We start from the raw sequence: 14,516 nt of genomic DNA, 5'->3' as shown, positions 1-14,516 counted from the left end.
TGAAATTGAAATAGGGCTGTTTTCAGATGGGGCAGAAGGGGGTGGGGAGGCTGCGAAGGGCGGCTTTGATTTAATCATTGTTTCCCATTTCTTCCCAACGTAGTTCTTTTTTAATGCTATAAAGACCAGGTTCTGATCTGTCACAAGAAGATTGCTTTTGTTAACTTAAGCTCCTATCAAGGGCAACTTTAAAAGAATCAACCCCCCAGAACAATCCAATCCTGATTATCTTCCCTGCCTACCTGGCTCAAACAAAGGGGGAGTGCAAGCAGTGGTTCGGCTGCAGAATCCAGGCAGCAAAGACAAAGCATGCGTATAATTAATGTGGTTTTAATTCCTTTAACAGCAGATAGTTTTCTTTACCTTTAGATTGTACAAATAAAACACAATTACAGAAAACCACACCCCCCCCCAAAAAAAAAAGTGTAGCTTAGTAAATTGGGATGAGGGAAACAGTGCAGGTCTTTGAAATTGTTTTAATTTTTGGACTCAGTGCTCCATTTTGCCAAACCTGAATCTAACACAGCCTTGGAAAAGAGAAGTTTGGAATCTCAGGGGTAAAATATGCTCGTTTTAGGAAGGACGGTGGCCTCAAGAACTATGTATATCATTATATATAGATCAGCTGTTTAGAATGGCCACATCTGCAGCCATGAGTTTTTCTCACAGAGAAAGGGTAGGAAAGGACTCAGTGAACACTAGGTAGGGGCTGAACCCCACAAGCAGAGACTTGGGTCCCCAGCATGTTCCTACCACTGGCCTCTTTTGTTGCAAACCACACAGCATTCCTCCCCCCTTCCCTCCTCCCCCCCCCCCCCCAGGGGGCTGGGCAAGTTTCTGGGCAAGTTCTTGTGGCCTTTTTCCCTAGAGGCAGAGGTGAAAAGGAGTCACATCACACCTCCTCCCTTTACTGGTGAGAAAGCTGAGGCCACAGGTCTGATCCGAGGTCAACAGATAGTGGTAGGGCCAGGAATGAGAGCTGGGTCATAAGACTCCCTGTTCAGTGCTCCTCTGCCACACTATGGTGCCTCTTCTCCCCTGGCAGGCTAAGGCTGGGTCAATAGCTGCTTGTCAGGAACTGGTAACAACACTGTCACCAGCCCAAGGACCCAGTAGGATGACCAGTCATCCCCAGGCAGACCTCATGAGTTGGTCACCCTCCTGAGCTGTGTCCCTGTAGCCGATACCCAATTGTGTTGACTGATTAGTGGGCAATGAATATGTGTTGGAGGAGATCCATAGACAGAGGAAGAAGGCGTTTCTCATGCTGAAAGAGTTGACTTGGAGTACAATCATCTGATAACTAAGATTTTTAAAAGTTACTGAGGGAAAGCACAAGTTTGTCCTGAATTATAACAGTTAACACTTTGAGCATGCCTTATGATTTAGCGCACTTCACATTCCAAATCTTAATTATTTGGGCCCTTGAGGCAAAGATGTCTGATTAAAATCATTTTCACAAAGTGGGAGACTGAGGCACAGAGCTGGCCTAGCCACCTAAGCCAGTGCACCTCGCTGTGAGTGATGGAACTCGCAAAAGCCCCAGTTCTCTGACCCTTAGCAGATGCTGTTCCCCACCCCTTCTCTGGTCAGGAACCCTTGGCTAGAGGCCAGACCTTGAGTTCTCTCTTTATTTAATTGTTGGGAAGCAGGAAGCCAGAGCTGGGGGTTTCTAAATTCAGTTCCAAGGACCTTGGATTAACACCAAAATAATTCCCTTACTGGAGACTTGTTCTTGGAAAAGAACCTTAGAAGGGACAAAGAATGATCTCGGTTTGATCAAGCAAGGCTATTTGTTTACCTTTACCCGCCACGATCTGAAAGCCGAGCTCCTTCTGAGACAGTTTGCAGGATCTACCTTCCCAAATGCCATTCAAACAGCCCCAGTCCCAGACATCATCGCTTTCCCTGCGCACTCGGTCACCGGGCTCTGCACTTCTGAAATTAGAGCTGGAGGTGAAGGCTTAACCAAGAGCTTTGCCTTCAATGCCTTTCTTCTTTCTTGGGTTTTAACTGCTTTTTCTGGCCTCAGGGAATCCCTTGGAAGTTAATAAAATTTACTACATCAAAGGGCTCCACAGCCATTACCCAATTAAAACCTCACAGCACTCCTGCAGCAGGTAAGCATTATTAACCCCATTTTACAGATGGGGATACTGAGGTTAATTGGTTTGCCCCTGGCTACTGAGGAAATGAGTGCCCCAGCTGGCATTAGAACTGGATGGTTTGTTCACATCACTCGGAGGTGGTTGTCTCTGCCGAAATCCGTTTTCCAAGGCACCTTGATTCTTAAAGATTTCTTTTTCCTTCAGGAAACTGATTCCTTACCAGCTGCATTGAGGATGAGGAATTTCCCCAAAGCTGGCTCCTGCCTTCAACCAGGAGAGGTGCCATAAAAATAGATGAAAGCTAAGAGTTCAGTGCAGTAATTTAGGAAACAATTTGGACCTTTCAGAAATTAATGTTATTTAAAGATGCAGATTCATCCACCCCAGTGGCCTCCTGGGAGTGCTTCCCGAACCATCTGGTTCAATCAGCTCATTTTCTTTCCCCTAATCCTCCTGGCTCTCATGTGTGTGTGTGTGTGTGTGTGTGTGTGTGTGTGTGTGTACAGCAAAGGTTCCTGGGGAACTCGCAGCATGAATAAAAAGCAAAGACCTTTCTCTTTCACCAGTCACCTCTCCTCTTTTCCAAACAGCATTAAATTCCTAATCCTGTTTATTCTTAGTGGGGGTATAAAATTCATGTTCCAACAGACAACGAGGAGACCTGTGGAGGCCTCCACCCCAGGGCTCATGTCCTCGCAGTTTGGGTCCAGCCGAGATGGTTGGGGTATCTTTACCCCGTTTGCCGAGACAACCTACAAAACCTGGTGGTGTTTGGGAATAAATTTGCCCAGGCCTGCTGAAGGAGGAAGAAGAAGCAAAAAAAAATGTGTTTGGTCTGGTTAAAGCTATCCATGAGCCACAGGGAAGATTTCAAAGACTCAGGTGAGAGTTTTCAAAAGAAGCGTTTCAGCACAGTCCCAACTATGTAAGTCCTTACTTCTTGCTGTTCAAGTCCAATTATAATCCACAAAGGCAGGATGCTGTGTTTACATAAATAATTACGAGATTTCATAGAGCCAGACGTGTTGCGGCACACAAGAGGCAAGCCCATAAATTACATTGGGGAATTAAGGGTCAGAGTGATCTTATCTCCGTAAATCCGGCCAAATTCCGGCAAGCTAAAGGCACATCCGGTTGACTGAGCCTTGGGAGGCACAGGCCCCAGGAACCAGTGATCCTGAGAATGGCGCTAACCCCCCAAGCCCCCCAACTCCCTTTCTGCTTCTCCTTGTTCAGGTTTGCTGGCTGCTCTGAGTGCTACGGGGTGGCAGGAAGAATTGTCCCAACTTGCTCTTTGCTCAGTCTGCAAGGGAGGAAGGCAGGAGAGGGGTGTAGGCATCTTTTTCCTCCTGGACCACACAGGATCTTGCTCCTAAAACAACAGCAACAATACAGTGATGGTAAGCAGCAAGGCTGTGAAAGTAACAGAACAGAGCCTCTGCTGGATGTTTCCCTCCTGCATGGGCCAGACCTGGAGGTCTGCATTCATTCAATGGACATGTACTGAGTCACTGCTGCATCCCTGGGGCCACAGCACAGGGTTGAGGGCTCAGGCTCTGAAGCCAGAATGCTTGATTTGAATCCTCGCTCTGCTGGCCACCCGGGGCAAGTGACCTAACTCTCCTGGCCTCAGCTTCTTTACCTGGAAAATGGGATAGTGATAGCACCACTCCTTTAGAATGAGGTGAGGATTTTTTTTTTAAGTTTATTTATTTATTTTGAGAGACAGAGACAGCATGAGCAGGGGAGAGGTAGACAGTGAGGCAGATAGAGAGAATTCCAAGCAGGCCCTGTGCTGCCAGCGCAGAGCCTGATGCGGGGCTCGAAATCAGGATATTGTGAGATCATGACTGGAGCCGAAACCAAGAGTTGGACGCTCAACTGACTGAGCCACCCAGGCATGCCTAGAGTGAGGTGAGGATTCACTGAAGTCATGCATAAAGAGCTCTTAGAACAACAACTGGCACATAGTAAGTACTCAATAAATGTTGGTTATCGCTATTCTTATTCCTGTGCTAGGCACATGGGGGTCTCTGTTCTCAAGGTGGTTACAAGTGGGTTGAAACAGACGTTCCCACATAAACATGAAAGGTATAACAAGGAGTGTGCTAGGGGTGCCTGGGTGGCTCAGTTGGTTAGGCATCCGACTTCGGCTCAGGTCATGATCTCACAGTTCGTGGGTTTGAGCCCTGCATCGGGCTCTGTGCTGACAGCTTGGAGCCTGGAGCCTGTTTCAGATTCTGCGTCCCCCTCTCTCTCTGCCCCTCCCCACTCATGCTCTGTCTCCCTGTCTCAAAAATAAAAATAAACATTAAAAAAAATTAGGGGCGCCTGGGTGGCGCAGTCGGTTAAGCGTCCGACTTCAGCCAGGTCACGATCTCGCGGTCCGGGAGTTCGAGCCCCGCGTCAGGCTCTGGGCTGATGGCTCAGAGCCTGGAGCCTGTTTCCGATTCTGTGTCTCCCTCTCTCTTTGCCCCTCCCCCGTTCATGCTCTGTCTCTCTCTGTCCCAAAAATAGATAAACGTTGAAAAAAAAAAATTAAAAAAACAAGGAGTGTGCTTGATGAGGTACCAAGTGAATGGAAAAGAATAAAGTTCTAAGGAGTGGGCAGAAGGTGAGATTGCTGTGGCAAGGAGAAGGCTTCACAGAGGAAAGAAGGCTTAAGCTGGACTTAAAAGATGTGCAAGAAATGGCTGGACCATAGAAAAGCATGACAGATGGGAGCAGAGTTCCAGGGAAGGGGCTAGAGCCCCAAGAATCCACAAGAATTAAGTTAGAAGTCAAAGTATTATGCAAGTCTGATGCTTTCAAGACTACAAGACAAACCTCTTCAATTAAGATTTCCAAATCAAAATGTTGGCTTTTCTTATAGAGAAAGAAATATTGATTTGTGTTAACTTCGTCTGACAAAACAATGCTACAAAGTAAGGGCAACAGAGTTTGTTGTGAAGAGACCAGAAGAGGCAGCGATCTATTATAAATAGAGCTTTCAGCTTATAAAAGGGAAGGATACAGGGGTGCCTGGGTGGCTCAGTTGGTTGAGCTTCTGATTTCAACTCAGGTCATGATCTCACGGTTTGTGCGTTTGAGCCCCACGTCGGGCTCTGTGCTGACAGCTCGGAGTCTAGAGCGGACTTCGGATTCTGTGTCTCCCTATGTCCCTCCCCGCTCTCTCTCTCTCTCTTTCTCTTTCTCTCTCTCAAGAATAAATAAACATTAAATTTTTTTTTAAAATTCAATTATATTAAATAAAATAAAAGGGGAGAATAGGTATATTTGATGGATGCTATTCAAATAAAATAATAGTTTGGCGAAGTAAAAAGTACTCTACCCAAAAAGTGTTCTGTTCAGTTCAATTATTCTTTGAATATGTACTATTTACTGTGTTCCAGGCATTCAGGGAGACTCCGGTAGTGACCATAAACATGGACTCTGATATAAACGTGTTGATCTCATATTTGTCATTTTCTGTAGGTTAGAAAACGATCTAAAATAAAGAAATAAAAGCAGGTCCACACGAAGCAAGCATTTCAAAAACATTGCTATACGATGTGTTTCCAAAAACTTTTTAATCTGCCTTCACGCAATTTCATAGATGAATTTGGTCTTCATCTGAGTATGAATTACAAGAATTTGCTATTGAACATTTTATTTATTTATTTATTTTTATTATTTTTTAAAATGTTTTTATTTATTTTTGAGAGAGAGAGAGACAGAGCACTAGTGGAGGAGGGGCAAAGAGTGAGGGAGACACAGAATCCAAGGCAGGTCCCAGGCTCCCAGCTGTTAGCACAGAGCCCAACGGTGGGGTTTGAGCTCGTGAATTGCAAGATCATGACCTGAGCCAAAATCAGACACTTAACTGACTGAGCCACCCAGGAGCCCCTGAACATTTAAAAAATTAACACAATTACCAACAACTGAATTTCTAAGCAAACTTTTCCTTGGATATCACCACTTACAAAAAGTAATTAATTCAAGAAGCATTCAGTGAGTGAACCAATCACGTGCCTGGCACTGTTCTGGTTGAAACAAAGGAAAAGACAGAACTTGAAGAAAAACAAAGAAAGAAGGAACTTGAAGAGAAAGAAGGAGTTTTGCTTCCACAACAAGATGGAGCAACAGGAACTAGATTTATTCTCCTTCCTGAAACAACCAACCAAGCAACCAACCAGACAAAACATATGGAAAAGTGGTTTTCAAACCATTTCAGGCAGTAAGACAGTTGCTGAGAGATAGGAAAACAAAGTGAGGACTACAATTGCCCAAGCTTACTGTCTTATGAGGGTTTCCAGGTGGCTGCAGCATGGGGAGAGAATCCAGGCAGAGCTTAGCAAATCGTCTGAGTTGAGAATTATCTGTTTGGGGACAGAGAAAAAGTCTGGGGAGAACAAGGTAGCCAGAATTTGCAGGACACAGTACTGAAGAGGAGATACAGAGATCTGGAGATCTAGAGAGGGTCTCCCTCAGGTATTCAGCATGATAGGCCCATGAGTGGGAGGAAACTACCCCAGGCTGGGGAAAGAACCATTTGAAAGGATTAGAGAAAAATCCTAGGTGTTCACAAAGAGCTGGGAACAGAGTCCATTCCCCTAGCCAGACTGGAATACTGTAACAATCGTGGAGCATTGGGTAGAATACTCAATGGGTATCACGTCAGTAGTAGGGAATAGTTAGCCCTACACTAAATACTGCTCTGGTCCTACCTAATTTTTTTCCCTCTCTCTCTCTCTTTTTTAAAGATACTGTTTTATTTATCTTTTTGTTTTAGGTAGGCTCCATGCCTAACATGGGGCTTGAACTCATGACTCTGAGATCAAGGGTCACATGCTTTACTGAATGAATCACCCAAGCACCCCCTACCTAGCAGCCCTTAAAAGTAAGACTAAAAGGATCAAACTATTTCCAAGTAACCTAACTGACTCCCATAACAAAGTGCAAGAGTATTTATAGAAATACCAAAATATCCAGCACCAACAAGGTAAAACTAACAATGTCTGGAATGTAAACAAAGATTATCAGGCATGCAAAATATGACTCATAATGAGAAAAATCAATCAAGGGGCACTTGGATGGCTCAGTCTGTTAAGCGTCTGACTTTGGCTCAGGTCATGATCTCACAGTTTGTGTGTTTGAGCCCTGTGTTGGGCTCTCTGCTGTCAGCAAGGAGCCCGCTTCTGATCCTCTGTCTCCCTTTCTCTCTCTGCTCCTCCCCCACTTTCACAGCGCACGCTCTCTCTCTGTCTCCCCCCCAAATAAATAAATATTTAAAAAAATCAATCAATCAAAATTGACCTGAACAGACACAGATGTTATAATTAGCAGCCCAGGATGTGAAACCAGCTATTATAACTGTATTCCATATGTTCAAAAACATGTATGACTTTAAAAAGATGCAAACCAAACCTTTGGAGATAAAAACTATAACAAGTGAGATGAAAATTGTACTCCCTAAGATTCATAGCAGATCACACTTTGCAAAAGAACATTTTAGTGAATAGGAAGACATAACAGTGAAGCTATCGAAAATTATACTGGGGAAAAAAGTTTTAAAAATGAAAAAAGCAGGGCACCTGGGTGGTTCATTTGGATGACTGTCTACCTCTTGATTTCAGTTCAGGTCATGATTCCAGGATTGTGGGATCCTGGATTAAGGCTCTGCACTGAGTGTAGAGCCTGCTTTTCTCTCTCTCTCTCTCTTTCCCCCTCCTACCCGTTCCCTACTCATGCATATGCTCCCTCCCTCTCTCACTCTTAAAGAAAAAAGAAAAAGAAAAAACCATCAATACACATGGGACAACTTCACACAGCCTAATATATACATAACTGGAGACTCTGAAGAAAAGGCGGGAGTACAGAAAAATTATTTGAAGAAATAATGGCCCCAATTTTTCTCAATTTGATGAAACTTTACACTTACACATCCAAGAATTTCAATGAGCCCCAGGTACAAGAAACCTGAAGAGAACTACACTAATATGCATATGATCCAATTGCTCAATACTTGTGGTGAAGAGAGCATTTTAGAAACAGCTAGAGAAAAAAGACACATTACATACAGAGGAGCAAATATAAGGATAGCTGCAGATTTCTCATTGGAAACAGTACAAGTGAGAAGGCAAGGGAGCAAAATAGTTTAAGTACCAAAAAGAAAAAAATAAACCTGTCAATCAAGATCCTATACCCAGCAAAAGTATCTTCAGAAATGAGGAAATGTACCATACAGATCTCTTTGGACATACAAAATCTGACAGAATTCATCACCAGCAGCACTACACTATAAGACATATTAAAGGAGGGGCACCTGGGTGGCTCAGTTGGTTGAGCGTCAAACTCTGTCTTTCGGCTCAGGTCATGATCCCATCGTTCTTGGGTTTGGGCTCCGCTCTGGCAGTGTGGCGCCTACTTGGGATTCTCTCTCACTCTCTGCCCTCCCCCACTCATGCTCTCTCTCTCTCTCTCTCTCTCTCTCTCTCTCTCTCTGTCTCTCTCTCTCAGGATAAATAAATAAACCTAAAAATAAAAAAGGAAAAAGAAATGTTAAAGGAAGTCCTTCAGGCAGGAGGAAGATGATACCAGATAGAAACATAGGTCTCCACTAAGGAATGAAGAGCACTGGAAAAGGTAAGCACATGGGGAAATGTTTTATACATTCAAAACATATATATATGTTTCAACTGTGTATATCTCTTTCAAAGATAACTGACTGCTTAAACCAAAAAACATGTGGTTTATTACACATGTGTAAGTGAAAAAGTATGGCAACAAAAGCATAAAGGCCAGGAAGGCATAAATGAACATTATAAAGTCTTTATACTATATGCAAAGTGGTATTATTATACACTGTGTATATAATAATAATATTGTGTATACACTGTGTAATAATAATATTATTATTAACTGTGTCAATAAGCACATTAAAAATAAATGGTTTATACTGTCAAATTTCACTTATGTAAGGTTACTAGAGTAGCAAACTCCTAGAAACAGAATGCAGAATGGCGCTTTCCAGGGGCTGGGGGAGGGGAAAATGAGGACTTATTGGTTATGGGAATAGAGTTTCAGTTTTGCAAAATGAAAAAATCCTGGAGATTGTTTGCATAACAGTTTGACACTGTTAACACTACTGAACTGTATACTTAAAATGGTTGAGATGTTAAATTCTGTTATGTGTATTTTACCACAATTAAAACCAAACCAAATCAAACAAAAAAAATTTCATGCATTTCTCTGAGGTGAAAAAAATTCTAAATGCTTTAATTAAAAGGCAGAGGTTGTCAGGTTGGATAAAAAAGCAAGGCCGGGGCGCCTGAGTGGCTCAGTCAGTTGAGTGTCCAACTTCGGCTCAGGTCGTGATCTCACGGTTCGTGAGTTTGGGCCCCACGTCAGGCTCTGTGCTGACAGCTCAGAGCCTAGAGCCTGCTTGGATTCTGTATCTCCCTCTTTCTTGCCCCTTCCCTGCTTGTGCTCTGTCGCTTTCTCTCTCTCAAAAATAAACATTAAAAAACATTTTTTTTTTCAAAGTAAGTCCAAATAGAACTTTTATTTATTTCTTTTTAATCACAAATGTGTCTGTATTTTTATACATTGATATTTGTGTGTCAATATTAGTACTCCTTCTGTAATACAATATATTATTATTTTAAACATTTCAAAAGATGGCTCTAAGCAGGGATCCTTTCTCTTCTCCAGATGCTGAGAGTATCTCCACATAGTGAGAGTTTGGAAGTCCTGCCCTAAGCCTCACCTCATCCCTCATCTGGCCCTTCTTCCCTTGGATGCCTCATCTCCTTATCCATTCACAACAAGTGTTCTGAGTGTCCACCATGCGCCAGACATGCTTGAGTCACTAGTGACACAGACACATGTGCACTGATAACTACTTGGTCCTTGTCCTGCCAGAGGAGGGCCCACATCCACCTCACCCAATGCTGGAAAGGTAAGGTCATGGGGCTCAGAAAGCTCACAATGGAGGAAATTACTTTGTCCAAGGACAGTGGGTCTTCCTGGGAAAATGAAGTTAGGAGTATGACCCAGGGAAAAAGGAGGAGTTGCCTCAGCAAAGGTGGCCAAGTGGATCAGCAAATGAAAATGCCTCTGTTGAAGGAGCCCTCAGGAGGACCCGGGTCTAGCTCGGTGAGAGAGGGGGCCAGGAGCCAGAAGGGAGCAGGGCAGAGCAGCAGGACCCTGCACACCTTGTCAGGGATTTGGGTTTTCACCCTAGGAGCTATGGGGAGCATCCAAAGCAGGCAGAAGAGTGGGGGCTGCCATGGGATCAAGATAGTCATAGATACATTTTGAAATGATTACTATAGTAGGCAAGGAGAAGGGACTGGAGAGAGTGAGAGAGGAAGCAGGGAGATGAGCCAGGGGCTGCCATAGATGAAAGAGTCCAGAATACGCCACCGTGGCATGAAAATTATTTTGAGCTGAAAATAGTCTCTTTCACGAACTCTCTATTCTGTCTAAAAGCAGGCCTCCCAAAATAATCCAGTTGTCCTAATCCCCTTCCTAGGAGCAACCAGGGAAAGATTGGCTTTTATCACCTGATAAACCCTGATATTGTCACAAAACCATCAGTAATTTTTCTCATCTATTCTGTAGGCCTGTTCATCTTTCCTAAAAGTCATTTGTTTTCCTTGTAAGTAAGTACCTTCTCCTCCTCTGCTTCTCCTATTAAGTTGGTATATAAGCTCCCACATTCTAATTGCCTAGTACTTAATAAAAATCTTTTTTCTTGATAATCTGTCAGTTTAATCCACAGACCCTAGTTATGAATCTAAAAGGGTAGGGGGAAAGTTTTCCATTCTGCCTTGACATAGGTTTCTGGGAGAGAGGTGGTCTTGAACGGGGTTGGGGGTCGGAGGTGAAGAAAAGTAGATGGGTTCAGAACAACATTTAGGAGATCATATATCATTGAAGTCAAGAGCACAGACTAGAGAGACAGCTTGCCTGGGTTCATAATTCTGGCTCCACCACTGTGTGACACAAGCTGTGTGACCTTGGGCAAAGGAAACACACTCTAAATATAAAGACACAGATGTCAAACAGTAGAAGAGTGGGAAAAGATATACAATGCTAACATCAACCAAAAGAAACACGGACCTGGGAATATAATGGACAGCATGGTGACTATAATTAATAATACTGTATTTTTATATGTTTGAAAGTTGCTAAGAGAGTGGATCTTAAAAGTTCTCAACACAAGAGGGGCACCTGGGTGGCTTAGTTGCTTGAGAATCCGACTTCAGCTCAGGTCATGATCTCATGGTTCATGAGTTCAAGCCCCACATAGGGTGCATTGCTATCCGTGCAGAGCCCACTTTAGATCCTCTGTCCCCCTCTCTCTGTCCCTCCCCACTAATGCGCGCTCTCTCTCAAAAATAAATAAACATTAAAATAAAAGTTCTCAACACAAGGAAAAAAACCGTAACAACTGTAACTATGTGAGATGATGGATGTTGACTTAACGTGGTGACCATTTCAAATTGAATCAATGTTATACCATGAAACTAATATAACATTATACATCGATTATATCTCAAAAAAGAGGTCTGTGACTTGAGAGATATCCATGATATATTAAATTGAAAATAGTTGTGAAAGAACGAAAGAAAGAAAGAAAGAAAAGCAAGCATCAGAAAAAGTAGATTTCAGAGCAAAGACTGTCGCCAGGTATACAGAATATCATTTAAAAAATATATCATTCCATATCATAATGATATGGAGGTCAATTCATCAAGATGACTTAATTCTGAAAAATTTTGCCCCTAATAACAGAGTTTCAAAATATGTGAAGCAAAAACTGACAGAATGGCAAGGACAAATAAACAAATCACAATTACAGCAGGAGATTTTAATGCTCTCTCTTAATAAATGATATTGACAGATAGAACATAATCAAGGGTATAGAAGAAAAACACCAGCATCAATCAACCTGACCTAATTCCTATTTATAGAACACTCTATCCAACAACAGCAGAACATACATTCTTTTGAAATGCACATGGAACATTTACCAAAATAGACCATATTCTGGGCCATAAAACAAGTCACAATAAATTTTAAAACGGTCAAGTCATAAAAAATATGTCCTCTCATCACTATGGAATTAAGTTAGAAGTCAATAACAGAAAGATTTTTGGAATATCTCCCAATATTTTGAAATTAGACAACACCCTTCTAAATAACCCATGGTCAAATAAAAATACAAATGGAAAACTGGAATGTATTTTGAATGGAATGAAAATGAAACCAACATATCAAAATTTGTGGGACTCCACTAAATCAGTACTTGAAAGGTCTCAAGTCAATAATCTCAGCTTCCACCTTAAGGAACTGGAAAAAAAGAAAATCAAATGAAACCCAAATAAGCAGAAGAAATGAAATTGTAAAGATCAGAGCAGAAATTAAAATATAATACATCAAAACAGTGAAGAAAATCAATGAAGCCAAAAGGTAGTTCATTGAGACATTAATCATACCGATAGACTGTTAGCTGCATGGATCAGGAAAAAACAGAGGACACACAAATTGCCAATATCAGTAATGAAGGAGGTGACCTCACTACAGATTTTGCAGGTTAAAAAAAGGATAATAAGGAAGTATTATGAACAACTTTGTTAATGCCAACAGTGAACAATAAATACCAACCAGACAACTTAGGTGCAATGGACAAATTCCTTGAAAGATAAAGTAACAAAACTCATTTAATAAGAATAGATAACCTGAATAGCCCAATATCTAAATTGAATTTCTAGCTTAAAGTTTCTGCCTAACAAGAACTCCAGGGTTAGATAACTTTACTGGTAAATTTCACAAATATTTAAAGGAGAAAAAAAATAGCAGTTCTTTTTTTTTTTAAGGATTATTTACTTATTTGTTTGTTTATTTTTGAAGTTCATTTATTTATTTTGAGAGAGAGAGATTACACGAGCAAGCAGGGGACAAGCAAAGAGAGAGGGAGAGAGAGAGAGAGAGAGAGAGAGAGGGAGAGAGAGAGAGAGAGATAGAGAATCCCAAGCAGGCTCTGTGCTGATAGCACAGATCTCATGAACCATGAGATCACGACCTGAGCCAAGATCAGGGGCTGGACACTAACTGACTGAGCCACCCAGGGGCACCCAAAACACCAATTCTATACTAACTCAGAAAACTGAAGGGGAGAGAATCTTCTCAAATCATTCTGAGGCCAGTATTATTCTGATACTCTGATATTGAAAGTAGACAAACACATTTATAAGAAAACTACAGACCAATAGCCCTCAGGAACATAAATAGAAAAATTCCAAACAAAATTTTAGCAAATCAAATCCAATAATATATAAAAAGAAAAAATACACCATGATCAAGTGGGGTTTATTCCAGGAAGGCAAGATTGACTTAGCATTAGAAAACCAATATACTTCACAATCTTAATAAAATAAGAGAAAACATGAGCATCTTAATAGATGCAGGAAAAACTTTTGACAACAATACAACATGCATTCCTGATGAAAAACTAAGCAAACAAACAGTAGAAAGGAACTTCCTCAACCTGATCAGGACCATCCATGAAAAACCTATAGCTAACATACTTAATGGTGAGACCGAATGCTTTCCCTCTAAGATGAGGAGCAAGACAAAGAATACTTGCTCCCATCACTTCTATTCAACGCTGTATTAGAAGTTTTAGCCAGTGTGATAAGGCAAGAAAAAAAAATCGGCATTTATATTAGGAAGGAAGAAGTAAAACGGTCTTTATTCCGAGACAAGCATGATCCTTAAAGAAAAATTGATAAACCAGACTTAAAGAAAATGAAAAGTTTCTGTTCTAAAGGATGCTATTGGGGGGCGCCTGGGTGGCGCTGTCGGTTAAGCGTCCGACTTCAGCCAGGTCATGATCTCACGGTCCGTGAGTTCGAGCCCCGCGTCAGGCTCTGGGCTGACGCTCAGAGCCTGGAGCCTGTTTCCGATTCTGTGTCTCCCTCTCTCTCTGCCCCTCTCCCGTTCATGCTCTGTCTCTCTCTCTCTCTGTCCCAAAAATAAATAAAACGTTGAAAAAAAAAATAAATAAAGGATGCTATTGGGATAATGAAAAAGATTGGGATAAAAATGTTTGCAAAGCATTTAACTGATAAATTGTAGCTGGAATATGTAAAGAGCTTTTAGAATTCAATAATAAGAAAACAACCCACTTTTTTTAAATGAGCAAAAGCTTTAAATGGACACTTCTCCAAAGGAGACATCTAGGTGACAAACAAGCACAAGAAAAGATGCTCAACATCATTAGTCATCAAGGAAAAGCAAATGAAAACCACAATGAAAAACCACTACATCCTAGAACGTCTTAAAAAAAAAAAAAAAAAAAAGATGAACAATACCAAGTATTGGTAAGGATGTGGAACAACTGAAACTTCTGTACACTGC

The 14,516-nt window shown here is 41.7% G+C and overlaps 1 long non-coding RNA gene across 1 annotated transcript; it reads left to right on the top strand.

Moving 5' to 3' along the window:
- Window positions 1-8,607: 8,607 nt before the first annotated feature.
- LOC123608285 lies at window positions 8,608-10,849 on the top strand. The gene is made up of 3 exons (XR_006717167.1): window positions 8,608-8,732; window positions 9,801-10,047; window positions 10,624-10,849. It is a non-coding gene; the product is annotated as an uncharacterized LOC123608285 (long non-coding RNA).
- The last annotated feature ends 3,667 nt before the right edge of the window (window positions 10,850-14,516 follow it).

Source organism: Leopardus geoffroyi, chromosome B2 (genome assembly GCF_018350155.1).
Source record: "Leopardus geoffroyi isolate Oge1 chromosome B2, O.geoffroyi_Oge1_pat1.0, whole genome shotgun sequence".
Taxonomy (NCBI): domain Eukaryota; kingdom Metazoa; phylum Chordata; class Mammalia; order Carnivora; family Felidae; genus Leopardus; species Leopardus geoffroyi.
The sequence above is the reverse complement of the archived record's forward strand: the minus strand, read 5'-3'. Positions and strand labels throughout refer to the sequence as shown.